The sequence below is a fragment of the Columba livia genome, chromosome Z, assembly GCF_036013475.1.
Source record: "Columba livia isolate bColLiv1 breed racing homer chromosome Z, bColLiv1.pat.W.v2, whole genome shotgun sequence".
NCBI lineage: Eukaryota > Metazoa > Chordata > Aves > Columbiformes > Columbidae > Columba > Columba livia.
This window is the reverse complement of record NC_088642.1, coordinates 73925382-73938553: the sequence shown is the minus strand read 5'-3', so window position 1 is coordinate 73938553 and position 13172 is coordinate 73925382. Positions and strand designations below refer to the sequence as shown.

Here is a 13172-nt window from a genome sequence, read left to right as displayed (position 1 = left end):
CTCAAACACCCAAATCTGAGTTCACTATCTCTTTTCCACTGGATGAACAAGGATCCCATGCAGTTGCATTCATTAAAATGAGGACACCAGAAATTTACTCTACAGTTTCCTTGTCTTAGTTCCAAAAATAGTTATTTCTAACATACTGAATGAGAAATCAAGCATGTCTGCATTAATGAATCAGTAGCCCAGGATATCTAACTGATCACCGATCTATGAATCCCCCTTAGAAAAAAATGGCAAGGCTTAGAAAAAGCATGTGGAAAGTCATATGCCACTGGTATTCTGCACCTTGGTAAACAATGCTAAAAATGTACAGTTGTAGACAGATCAATAGGAAATGAAAAGAGATACAAATACTAAGTCTTGCTCATGTGCAGAGCATAAAAGAGAAGAAAATTGGAAAAGGTGATGAAAACTTGAGTATGTCTTAGTCTGAAAGCAAAAGGAAGCATAAAAAAACATAAAACCAAGCCACAACCGTATCAACAAAAATAGGGACTTATGATGATAGGTTTGAGAAGGGCTTCAGGAGAGACTTGTCACAGAATCCCTGGGACCTCAAAAGATCATCCAGTCCAATCCAGTTTCTGGACCTTTCCCTGAAGCATGGTCAATGGAAAGGCACCAGAATTCCCCAGGCAGATATTTAGCTGCTAAAAGTCAGTGTAGTTCCTCTGCTTTATGATGGGTTCTGAGATCGAGAAAGTGATGGTAGTTCCAACTAAATCACTTCAATACTTACTGATACCTTTCAAAGCAGTCTCTTATACTGATAATCTAAGACTTATATGCAGCAGCTGCTGCTGAGAACAGTCTGTGCTCTGAGGCACATGTCCGTGGCACACCTCACCAGCTGACAAACGTATATGTTCTCATGTTAGTGTTTAATTCCACAACTCTTCACCATCCCCATCTGCACAACCAAGGAGGGCTGAGACCAAAGGTGATGAGAAAAGGAAAGCAGTACTTTGGTAGTGGAAAGCACATGCAAATCTTCCAAGAGGCTGCAGCACAGATTACTCCAACTAGGATATGATGGGGCATGAAGTAGCAAGATGTGGCAGGCAGAGTATCAGGTGCAATAACATCTGCTCTGGGAATGGCAGAGAACAGAGGATGTGCAGGAACAGAGTAGAAGAAGGGAAAGGTGAAGAGTAACACCAAAAACTCCAAAGCAGAGCAGATGAGAAACGTAAGGAATGTGGGTATCCACAGGGCTGTGGGGTGGAAAAGCACCGAGGGTGAGTCTTGGAGCTTTCCTGCGCTGGTGCAAGCGGAGCTGCTGCTGCCCGATCTCTGCTCTGTGCCAGGCTCAGGTACTGTGACAATTACACTCTGTCTGTGTGCTTCAGTCAGGTTTGGTTTTGGTTTTGCTTGTTTGTTTGTTTGTTTGTTTTGAGAAAAAATCCCGGAACTCTGAGAGGCTTTCCTGATTTCCCGTGTCAGTCAGGGCTCCAACACACACCCCGTGTCAACACTTGCAAAGATGAAGCAAAACTTTCTAAAAGAAGTCTGCATGAGTCAAAAGTTTTGAAGATCTGCATCTGGAAGCTCTCTACTTTCCCTTTGAGTTGTTAGGGTTAATGCTTTTAACAACAACGTTGGAAGAAAAAAGAAAGCAGCGATTCACATGTAGTCAACTTGTTTCAGGAGCCCAAGATTTAAAATGCACAACAGAAGACAGTATTAAACTTTCATGAAATGTGTTCATTAAAATGACTGATTTTCTTTCATAAATAACTAGCTCCTTCACCATCTCATGTCTTCACAAGGCTCTTCATGATCTGATGTCTTTGTAAACTTTGACAACCTCTTCTCCTCCATTCCTCCCCTGTATTTGTGGGAATATAGATGCTTCTTCTCATACAACTTAATATTCCTCAATCCCTATAAATATTAACCAACTGCCTTTGTAGAGTAGGAGATGAAGTGTTTACCATTCACATCAAAGGTAGTCAACTCATGACCCATTTTAGGCTGAATCCCTGTTGGGGTGTAGGGAAGGAAGAAAAGGATGAGGTAGAAAACTGTCCTCTGTGAGTGCCTCTGGAGCACATGTTTATGGGAAACCTTTCTTGCCTGCACAAATATATTTGCATAGCCACAAATAATGAAAGTCTGCTTGAATCTTCCTGACATTTGACTTCCCTTCAACAGGTGGGTCCTGGTTTGCATACTGTGTTCAGTATTATTTGAATCTCCGTATCACTTCACCAAAATTGCTCAATAACGGCTTTCTGGGTCCCTTCAGCTCTAGATCATTTAACAGAAATAAATGATGAGAGATAAATCCTCTTTCCTCAATCTGTGTATTTCACGGACAGAAAATTAAATGTTCAGTAGTGACTCCCATGTTCTGGTGGCTCTGAGAGTTGCCTGGGGCAGGGGAACGTGTCTGCAACGTGCACAGGAGGACACTGAGCAAATTGTGCATCTCGGCGTCTTCAGGGCTTTTTCCACATACATTTTGGATGGGAATAACACCGATAACTGTAGTAGATGGTGAGACAGGCAAATGTTCAAGAAAGAACCAAGTAATTGTTGTAGAAAGAGCAATCTTACAAATTGGTCATTCACTTCACAGTTCAAGCAAGTAAATAAATGGCCAAAATTGCCAAAACAGAACAAAAAAATGAAGGGTATGAAGGGTGACTTCACTGACTTCAAACTAATGCTATGGGCTTTTTACAGCCTATAACAACATACCTTAAAGGCTGTGTCCGTTTTATCATTCAACTCACGTGCACAGCGCAAACAAATGATATATTAACAATTCTGTGTTCTCCAGAGCATTTTGCTGTACCCAGCAATTTCAAGTAGCATTTGAGGTACCTGGGCTTAAAAATACATAAAGGGATTACAAAACCCTCACTTCCGAAATAGTCCCAGCTAAGAGTCAACAAAGAAAAGAAAGCCTTTGCTGTGATTTGGATTTCCTTTCTGTTTAGATAGCTGCTAACGAAGATCACCTGCTGGTAGGCAGAAAGAAACATCCATCCCACCAACCTGAGCAACATCTTCTTTTTCCTAAACCCACCAAAATTTCAGTCCTCCAGCATCTCATTTTGTTTAAGGAAAAATGAATTCCTTGCATTTTTAACAAATTCTAAATCTGAATCTTGCAAATAATGCTATGGAGAGTGTCAATGAATGCGAACTCTGATAGTTCGAAGAGAAGCAGACACAGGAGCACTCCAAGAGCACATTCAGGCCTTTGCCTCATTCTCCAACACTGCTGGGTGTTCGGTGTTTTACTTTCCTGTCAGAAGTTGATGCAGGGTAAGTACAACCGGGTAAGCAGTCCCTAAGTCTTCTGGAGAGGTGCAGAAACACACCACATGACTGACGGGTCTTATTGTTGAATAACAGTGTGTGTTTATAGTGAAAATGTATCTGGCATTTCTGTCCTAATAACAGACTTGGTCACTGTTTCATTGCACTCCGTGTCTCACCTTGCAGTGACAGTCACCAAGTGCAGGGGTCAGGAAGACCTTTCCTATTCCTTCTGAGTTAATGGTTCTAAGGAGGGACAGGATATTCTTGGAGACAAAATAACCCAGTTGCAATCCTGTTCACCCTGTCTAACAGCCCTGAGTTAGATGATGGAAATATTCATTTTCTTTAGTAAAATTAAGGTGCAATTATGCTGGTCCTACCTGCTTCCATTTTGTTAGCAGGAAACTCTTGCAATGAACCTTTTCTTTCCTGCCTGTCATGTTTCCCTTCAACATCAGAAGAAGGTGGTGGGTATCACACAGGGGCCCCATTACAAAGAAGGTGGGTGGTGGAAACATCTCTTTTGTTCTACAGTGGCTGGTTTGCTGTTGAGATAGTCACACCCGGGGCTGGTGTCCCAGTTTTCTCCTAAGCTGCAGGAGGCAGAGGCGTCTGTTTGTCTTTCTGGGAGATGGTGCCCCATCTTAGCCGGAACTGGAGTCATCTGCAATAGCTGTGGTCTTCACATTTCTGGAGCAAGCTGTGCATGGGCTTCCACCACTCTCAAGTCCCATCTTTTGTTAAACAAAGATGAATTTTAGTTTTGCATTCAGGCTAACGTGTGTCCAAAAGCTCACAGTGGAGATGTGGAGAAGTGGTATGGAAATGTCTCAGTCTTCTTTGATGTGGAGGTCCCTGCAGGTGCTGGCACAAGGGGACAGACAGAGGTAGAGAAGGGAAATCAGATTGATGGAGGTTTCTGTGCTCTGGCTCATCTTGTCTTCCAGAACTAATTGGTGCTGTTAAGCCAGAGCCGAGGGCACATCTCAGTGGCAAGAGTTAACACTGCCCTAGGAGAGAAACTGCAACACCAGTCCTGAAAGAGCTCAGGTGGTGTGTTGTTGAATGTCACCTTTCCTTCCTCATCCTCTCCTCTTTTTAATAAGCCACATGTTTGGCACTAACTTTGCGCTCCCAGGAGACCTTCTAACTACATGGAAAAATAGCTGGAGAAAATCTTTAGTCAGTGAGCTGCCCAATGTCCAGGAAGCTCCTACTGCTTGTGTAAAGGCTATTCTGACTTGTGGTAAGAGCTCAGCTTTGCTCTTCAGTGAGGTCTGCGACAGGCTAAAGGGCTGGAGCTGAGAAACTATACTGCATTCCTCTATTCTGCTTGCTCCCTTGACAGTTAATCCTTTGCATTTTCTCTCTTGTTCCTTGTCTGTTCACAATTGGTGAGATGCAAACAGTCTGGGCTCTCTGGTGATCTTGGGCAAGTCCCCTCACGGCCGTGTGGCACCGTGCTCCCTGTCTGTGAAATGGGGAGGGTAATGAAGTACACAGAAACATGTCTGTGGCTACCTGGGCAATTGAGGGATGGAACTCCATTGCTCCACTGATAAAAACTGTGTTTTCATGATCTACCTGAGCTTGTGCATGCTATTTTTTTTTCCATTTTACAGTGAAGCCATATTGGCAAAAGCACTCCACATGCTTGTGGGAAGGCAGGACTCAGCGTTCATTTGGAGTAGAAAAACTCCCAGATCAACTTTTCTTTGCCCTGCCCATATGAATTTTGCATGCATACATGCAGTTGGTGTTGTACCCTTCTCACTTCCAGTAACACAAATGTGACTTGGATGCATACCCTGAACCTAGCGCAAGCTGTTCTCTTGGTCTTCTTGCTGAGCTCGTTAGTGAATAGTTTGCTGAGGACAGGTTATGTTGGGTACCATGAGTTCAGAGTGTCCCAGCAGCTCCTGCACCGCCAAAGCTGCTCAGGTGGACGGGGCAATGCTCGGTTTTTGAGTGCGGGCCCGCAGCACCGTGCAGCGGTCCTGGTCAGCAGCCCTGCCCCGTGCCCTGCTCTGCACCATGAGGCGTGGGGGAAGGAGGCAGCAGCGATGCCAGAGCCTGGACCACGGCCGGGATCCCACCCTGCTGCCATTGCCAGGCCCTGTGCTCCCGGCTGCTGGCGTTCTCTGACCCGGAGCATCCCTGGGCATTAGGGGCAGCACACTGTTATGGGTCACCCAGGTCCCACCCCTCTGTGTGACTGCTTTGCTCCCTGGGTCCATTCTCCTCCTCCCTCCCTTTTTGGGGGGGTTTGTGCAGTCCAGCCTGTGCTGCTGCTGGGTGAAGCCACTGGAACTGCCCGCTCCCCACAGCGGAGGCCGGGCAGGAACAGCAGGAGAGGGGCTGCCGGGCGGCGTCCAGGCTCCGCGGGGCAATTGCCGAATTACAGGCAGAAACGTCCCCGGGGAGAGGGGTCGTGTTGCTCCCGCCCCGCGGCGGGTGGGAGCGAGGAAAGCCCCGGGGACCGGTGGCTCCGGCACAAAGGACGGCGCCGGGCCGGCCGGGGGGAGCCGCGGCGGTGCCCGGGGGGATCCCGCTCCCTCCCCGCCCCTCCGCCCGCCCCTGTCCCCTCCCTCCGCTCGGCAGCCGGGGCGGGCGGCTGAGAGCCGGGTCCGGCGCACGGGGAGGCAGAGGCGGAGAGGCGGGCGATGGGGAAGGAGCCGCGGCGGTGATCCTGCGGGCGTCGTCAGGGAGAAAGGCGGCGGGAGGGGCGAGAAAGGAGAAGAAGAAGGAGGAAAAGGGAGGGCGGGCCCGGCCCCCTCCCCTCTCCGCCGCGCCGAGGAGGGAGGGCGGACACGATGCCCGGCTGGCGGGCGCTGCCCGCCCGCCCGCATGGAGACCGCCGCCCGTAGCGGGGCTGCCGCGCCGCACCGCGGGGTGAGCCGGGTGCGCGGGGCCGGGGGGCGGATGCGGGGGTGCCCGTGCGGGGGCCGGAGGGCGACGAGCGGCGGGTGGGAGCTCCGCTGCCGGAGGTGCCTCCGCCCCGCCCGTGCGGCCCCGTGTCCGGGGGCCGGCTGCGGGGCTCGGCAGGAGCCCGGCACGGCCCTGGGGACGTTTGCGCTGCAGGAGCGGGGGGACGCGGCTGCTTTCCTGCTTCTCCCCGCTATCTGCCAGCCGAGACGGGCTGGGGTTCGGGAGCTGACGGGCTTGTCTTCTGCACCTTCAGCATCCCCGGGCTGCCCTGGAAGCAGCGCGGGGGCAGAGACCGGGGACCCGGCATGAGGCAGGGGCCGTGCGGGGCCGGTGCGGGCTCGGCGGTCGCCACATGGCGAGCGGAGGACGCGGCGTGCCCCGCTGGGGCGAGGAGCGCGCGCGGAGGCAGCGCCGTGGTGCCGCGGCTCCTTTTCGGGGGGGCGATTTTCCCCGAGAAGGTGCCGGCGGCCCCTCGCCCTGCTCTCCGGTGTCCCGCAAGGCTAAGGAGTCGGGTGGTAGTTTGGGATGAGAGTCCCTGCAGCAGCAGAGTGTGATGTTGTATCAACAGATGTTAGGGCAAGGCAAGGAGTGTGGCTCTGGCCTTGCCACTGTCCATATCAACAGGCTCAGTGATGTTCGCCTCAGTGCTGCAAATCAGGACCAGGTTTCTCCTCAGGCACACGCCAGCCGTGGGACTAGCACCACTGGCAGATGCTGAGGGGTACACCTGAAGGCACATATCATCTCTGAACAACAAAAACATGTAATTTTGCTTGTATACATGCTTGAGAAGGGATGTTCCAGTGCTATATGACATTTTGTCAGTTTTTGCCTTGAAAGTGTGTCTGAAGCCTTTGATCCACAGTGCCTTTCTGAATTTGCTAAGCCAGATAAATCACTCATCAAATATTGTGAGCCCTGCCCTGATATAGAACGTGTCTTCTGTGATTTTGTCCTCTCTGTGTATTGGCCTCTTTCTTTCTTTTTTCCCCTTCTATTCACATATGTAGTGAAACACATTTTCTCTGTTACACATCCCAGGAAACATACTTGCCCTTCCCAGCTCTTCTGCCAAGCTTCAGACAGCTGCTAACAGGGGCTTTCTCTCTTTCATTTATTTCTGTGTCTCCTCAGTGAGCCCATCATGTTTCATTTTCCTGTCTGTGTTTGCAAAACAACTGCACTTCCTAGGTTGCAATTCTCTCAGGTATGTTGTTGAATGGGGTAGAGTACCAGCCTTCTCCTGCTGAACCAAAAACATTGTTAAAAGAACAGCTCTACTGTCTTGTCAGCTGGGTTTTGGTTTTGTTGTGCTTTTTTTTATTATTATTTCCAGGTGCGTCTTTGAATGAGAGGTCAGAAGAAATGCAACATGAAGGGAGCTTCATATAGACCACTTAAAGAAGTTCACCATGATGGAAAGGACTGTGGTATCCCATGTAACGAGAAACTTCATGCAGACAATCTCAAAGCATGTGCATGTGAGGGGTTGATCCTCACCGACATTTCCAGGTATCGTGAAGAGGATCACATCACAACCTCCATGGTGTGTTCGCCCAGGCTGAAGACCTTGGGACATGCCAGGGGAGACACAGGAGAAGACTTCGCATCCGTGGAGGGATCCTGCTCAGCTGGGCAGCAGGAAACCTGATAAATTAGTGAAAGGGGTCACCGCCAGTTTAAGCTCCTGATGCAGCACTTCCTATTACGGAAATTAAGAGATTTTGACAAAGGATCAGACTAAATGCACTTTGTTCACAGAATGGCTGGATTAGGAAGGGAACTCTGGACATTGTCTAGTCCAACCCACCTGCTAAATCAGGTTCACCAGAACACGTCACACAGGAATGTGTCCAGGTGGGTTTTGAATTTCTCCAGAGAAGGAGACTCCATAGCCTCTCTGGGCTGTGCCTGGAGGCTGCAGCTCGCTGTACCCAGCTGGGAGAGAAGCCCCTGCCTGGCCCCTCGGGCACACCCGGGATAGCGGACCCTTCCTCACTGTCACCACACTGACACCTAGCAGAGAGGTCCAAGGCTCTGAGGATGCTCTTTCCCACTGGCAATGGGACTGAGTGGGGGAACTGGGGGGGGCCAGCAAAGACCGAGGCGATGCACAGGTGGATCCCAAAAGGGACCTGCGGCCAGAGCAGCTTTCCATCCAAGCCACGCTGCCCTCAGCACCTGCTGCACTGCGTCTGAGGCTGCAGACGGATTTCCTGGGGAGGAGGCACTGCTGACACGGCCTTGGGGCTGCAGGGACCCATGGCTGTGCCCCCCAACAGGCTGGTGACCCCACGGTGTGGCCGGGGCAGGGAAAGGCACCAGGAGAAGTGGGAGAAAGCAGCACACAGAGACCGTGTCAGGAAATAGGAATTTATTCCTTTTTCTTCAATATAGATTTGCCAGAGCCCAGCTACTGTCGACGGCGGGGGGGCCTCTTGCAGGGCTGGGGAGAGTCCTGGGGGCCAGGGCTCTTCCTCTTTGGGGGGCGCCGGGGCCCCCTGGACGAGCAGTCCCTGTCACGGTCGGGAGCGGATGGGCTGTGGCTGCAGCCCTGGGCAGAGGGACCTGCTGCCACCGCCTGCCCCGGCTCCTCCTGGGGCTGCTCCTGCTCTGCAGGGACAGGTACAGATTGGGAGCGAATGGGACCCCTGTACAGGGCGGCCTCCGACGAGCTGGGCTGCTCCTCCATGCTGGAGCCTGCAGAGCTGCTGGAGGAGGCCAGGCTGGGGTCAGGGTTCCACCACTGGAAGCTGGTGGGGCTGGGGCTGGCTGCTGGGCTGTCCTCCTCCTCCTCGGCAGCGTAGGACCACAGCAGCCTCCAGGCCTCCTGGCTGCACCGCTGCTCGATGATGTTGATGAGGCCATGGACCAGCGGTGCTGCGTGTTCCTCGAGTCCGGGCTGCATCCGCTGGACCACGGCCTCCTCGTCCAGCCCGCAGCAGCACAGGTCGTTTAGGAGCAGCTTTTCTGCTGCCCTTGCCAGCCACCACTCTTCCTCATAGATGGCCTCCAGCTGCCGGCGCAGCCAGGGCAGCACAGGGCGCAGGAGATACTGGTGTCTCTGGAAAAGCGTCGCCCAGATCTCAGGTGGGAGGCCACCCACAGTAACCCTGGCCTGTGTCCCCGCAGCCCCCTGCTCTCCCAGGAACGGCATCCCCTGTGGAGAGGACGGAGGGGACACCATGGGGCCATGGGGGCTGATGTTGGCCGGGGGGCTGGGAGCTCTGTCTGCCTGGCTGCTGGCGACTGACGGCTGTGCGGGGGGCGTGATGTCGAGCTCCAGGTAGTCATCTTCTGCCCGCACAGAAAACTGGATCTGCTCCATCTGTTGTCTGCAGAGCGGGCAGTTCGATGTCCTTTTTGCCCATCGCAGGATGCAGCCCAGGCAGAACTGGTGTTGACACGGCTGCACGAATGCGATGTCCTTCTGGGCTTCCCGGCAGATGGGGCAGGTTCTTTCTTCCTCCGCGGCCATGTTTGTGCTGCACGCGGGGTTGGGGAGAGCTAAGGATGAGGAGCTGCTCCTCCTTGCTTGTGCTTGCTGTACAGAAGTGTGTTGCACACTGCAAAATGGAGAGAGGTCTTGGTCATTCCATGTCCCAGGGAGGCGAGAAGAGGACAAAATGTCTAGGCCCCTCCAGAACAACAAACTCCTGGCTCCCCAATCCCCATCACCCCCCCATGGCCACCCCGGGGAACTTTTCCCACACAGCTCACCTCTGCTGCTGCAAGCGTGTCTGCAGTGCCCGGCTGCCTGAACCAGGCAGGGCCAGGGAAACACAAGGAATGGCTCTGGAATAGGCACTGAGAGCTGCTGACAGCAGCCCCCAAAGCACCACCCAGCACCACGAGAAGCCTCGCTCAGAGCTCCAGACCTCGCAAGCTGCTCGGCAGGAGTCCAGGCACGAGCCAGGCTGGGCCAGGCTCTGCTGACGCCCCAAGATAAACAGCGAGGGACGTGAGGTCACAGTCCATCGCTTGATGATGTCACCATCCACCCCTCGGTTACGCAAACCTCTGCCACCCGGTGATGTCACCACAAGCCTTCTGACCCTTCAGGTACATGGCATCAGGAGAAAAAATAAATCTCATTTCTTGTCTTCATTTTCTACATTTCGCTGACAGTTTAGCTTGGTCACCTGAAACATACCCCCGTGAGTGTGTAACCCCCTGATTTAGAAGGAGGTTCTGGGCAGTTGGTGTCCAGCCCTGAGTGAGAATCTCCCACCCTGCTGGGTCCCGCCCCCCGTGCCAGTGACAAGCCTAAAGGGACATTTTGCTCCAGCCCCACCCACTCCTGCTGGCACTCACCCACAGTGCCAGGTCTGTCTCTGCTTACTGAGTTTGCCAGGCCTCTGGTGGCTGGTGCTCCTGGCCAACTGTTGTGTTGGTGGTCCTCAAAAGCACCAGCAGTGGAGCCTGATCCTGTACCCACAGGAAGGAGTTGTAGCTGCTGTCACTCCAGAGGACGGTGGAAGGGCTGTAGTTGCCTGCTCATGACTCCGGGGAGCCCAGGATCAATCACCGCATGGGCTGTGCTGTCCCATCATCCATGATTGCCTCTCGCTTTTATCGTTGTGTCTAGTCATTAGTCCAAGCAGTGGCTTTTTGTTTGTTTGTTTTAGGAGAACAGTATATTTTAGTTTTAAGTTTGACCACGTGAGAGGAAAATGAAGGTGATGTTTAAGCTGTCTGTGTGATTTTGCCCATTAAAATCTCATGAGGTGACAACCCATATTTTCTGGTTGTAGTTCTTCTCGTCCATATCAATGGGAGAGGCAAAGACATCCAGAAATCAGTGAAAGGGGCCACCACCAGTTTAATCTCCTGATGCAGCACTTGGCACGATGGGGTTGGGGCAGCCCTGTGGCTCCTGGTGCTGTTTCTGTGCAGAGTCGCGGACGCCGCCAACACTGGGAAAACCCCACGGACCCTGTTCAGTGCTGCCCTTCCACCAGTTGTACTGGTTTGCCAAGGGTTATAGTATCGATAGTGTATATGTGACAAGAAAAATCATAACTTAACCTGAGAAAGGTCTTTTTCTTCATATGGGGTTATTCAGCATCCCCAGGGGCACTCCGTGCCATGAGTCTGTGCCCGTGCTGGTGTGAAGCAGAGTAATAATGAGGGATTGAATTATTACAACTCTCATCTTTGCAGATTAATGAGGGATAATTTCATGTAAGAAAACAGAATTTGGAAATTGATTTTGGTAATTGATTTTAGCAATAAAGTGGTCATTCTTGACTTAGTGAAACAAAACGTTTTTCTAAGAGTTGACTCTAATACATGTTCTACTTAAAACGCGTAATCAGAATTTGAAATTGCTGAATATCTTGCTCAGGCATTTTCAAATGGAATCCTGTTTTTCCTTTAAAAATGTAGTAATAGGTACTGTGAAGTAGATCTGTAACAAAACCACAGAAAGTCTAACATTGAAGTGAAATGTTCAGAATTAATTTCCTTGTTTACACTGGGATAAGCCTACTTCACCATAGTTTCAGCTTAGAAGTATTCCTTCATGTTTTAACTTCTAATGGTGATTTTGGGTGGGAAATGCTTTCTGATACAAAGACATGTTCTGGTTGGAAAAGCTCTTTTTTGTCCTATTTCAGCCATGTTTATTCTCTTACTCACTGCAACTTTGTTGTTTGAACTAAGGATTGCCTCACTGTACATGTCTTTCCTGATGTCATGACTAATAGATCACACTAAGATGGAGCTCCCATTTTGATACAAAAAAGTATTTTCCTAAGCTTTTTTATAATATTTGCACTTTGCCAATACTCCAAACATAGATTTTCTTCCAGTTTGAGGAATCTAAAACTGCCCAAGAATTACTCTTCTTGGGTCATGTTAGCGATATCTGCTGATAGCTGAGTTTATTTACTAGGTTCCTGTGTGTAAAAGACTCTGGTGGCTTTGAACAGATACATTCAGTCAAACTTGTAATTACTAGTTTTGTCAGCAGTGACACACAGGGAAATCCAAACAGCATTGGAGTAAAAGAAGAAATTAGTGCTCAGCAAAGCTCATTTATCAGGTATTCTCTCTCAGTGTCAGATCATTCATGATACAAACAATTAAACTGTCACCTACAACACAGCATTACAGGGACAAAAAAAAAACAAGCCCAAACTCAACAACCGTACTAGTTGCCAATGATTCAAATTTGCCACCCACTTACAACACATATTCTGCCTCACACGTTTGATTTTGCCACTCACTATCCGGTAGGGTGGAAGAATGTTCTGTCTTTAATAAACTGACCCCTTTTCTGTTTTCACAGTGTTTTTTCAAAGACAAGAGAAGGGCACGTTCATCACACCATGGGCCTTGTGCTTCCCTCTGCTGTGCAACCATGAGAAAAGCACAGGTGTGCAGAAACTGTGTCAGAGATCCTGATGTTCTGAAATGTTACTGTGGGCCTATTAGGAGCGTGCTGGCCTAGCATCAACGCTGTTTACGAAACATATAAAGATCCATTTCAGATGGATGAGACATTTTGTACTAAAAAAAAAAAAATAAATCTTTGTACAATTAAATACAATTTACAGTTTAAATTTTTTTTTAATATTTTGCTGTTGCCAGAACTTTTCTTCTCCTTCTGCCCTCTGAGCTGATATATAACGCTTATGAAATGCATAACTTTGCGTTTCACCCTGGAAAAGTCTTTGCTCACTGTTTTTTGCAGCAAGCTTTCATGTTTATCTGGGAAATCAGCTGCAGGATAGGGCACGGTGGTTCCAGTTCTCATTTTTATCACTGTGCAGCTAGTGGTGACTGAGGCAGCACTGGTTTGGCAAAGGCACCCGCTGTGAGCTGGACACGTCTTGGGCAGGAATTAAGAGCCTGGAAACATGATGCTCTGCAGCCTGGAAATGGGGGTGATTGGTGCCGCTGCCTGGTGCTGCCAGCGCTTCCCGAGTTTGTGTTCCTGTCATGACTGCTGCTCTAGAGGG

General features: G+C 50.3%; 1 long non-coding RNA gene across 2 annotated transcripts; it reads left to right on the top strand.

Annotated features, from left to right (window-relative positions):
• The first annotated feature begins 5628 nt into the window (after positions 1-5628).
• Positions 5629-12790, top strand: LOC135577323 (uncharacterized). 2 transcript variants are annotated; one of them, XR_010469037.1, is made up of 3 exons: positions 5834-6171; positions 7544-10269; positions 12500-12790. It is a non-coding gene; the product is annotated as an uncharacterized LOC135577323 (long non-coding RNA). The 2 variants fall into 2 exon arrangements; XR_010469036.1 differs by lacking the exon at positions 12500-12790 and having other exon boundaries at positions 5629-6171; positions 7544-11803.
• Positions 12791-13172: the final 382 nt, after the last annotated feature.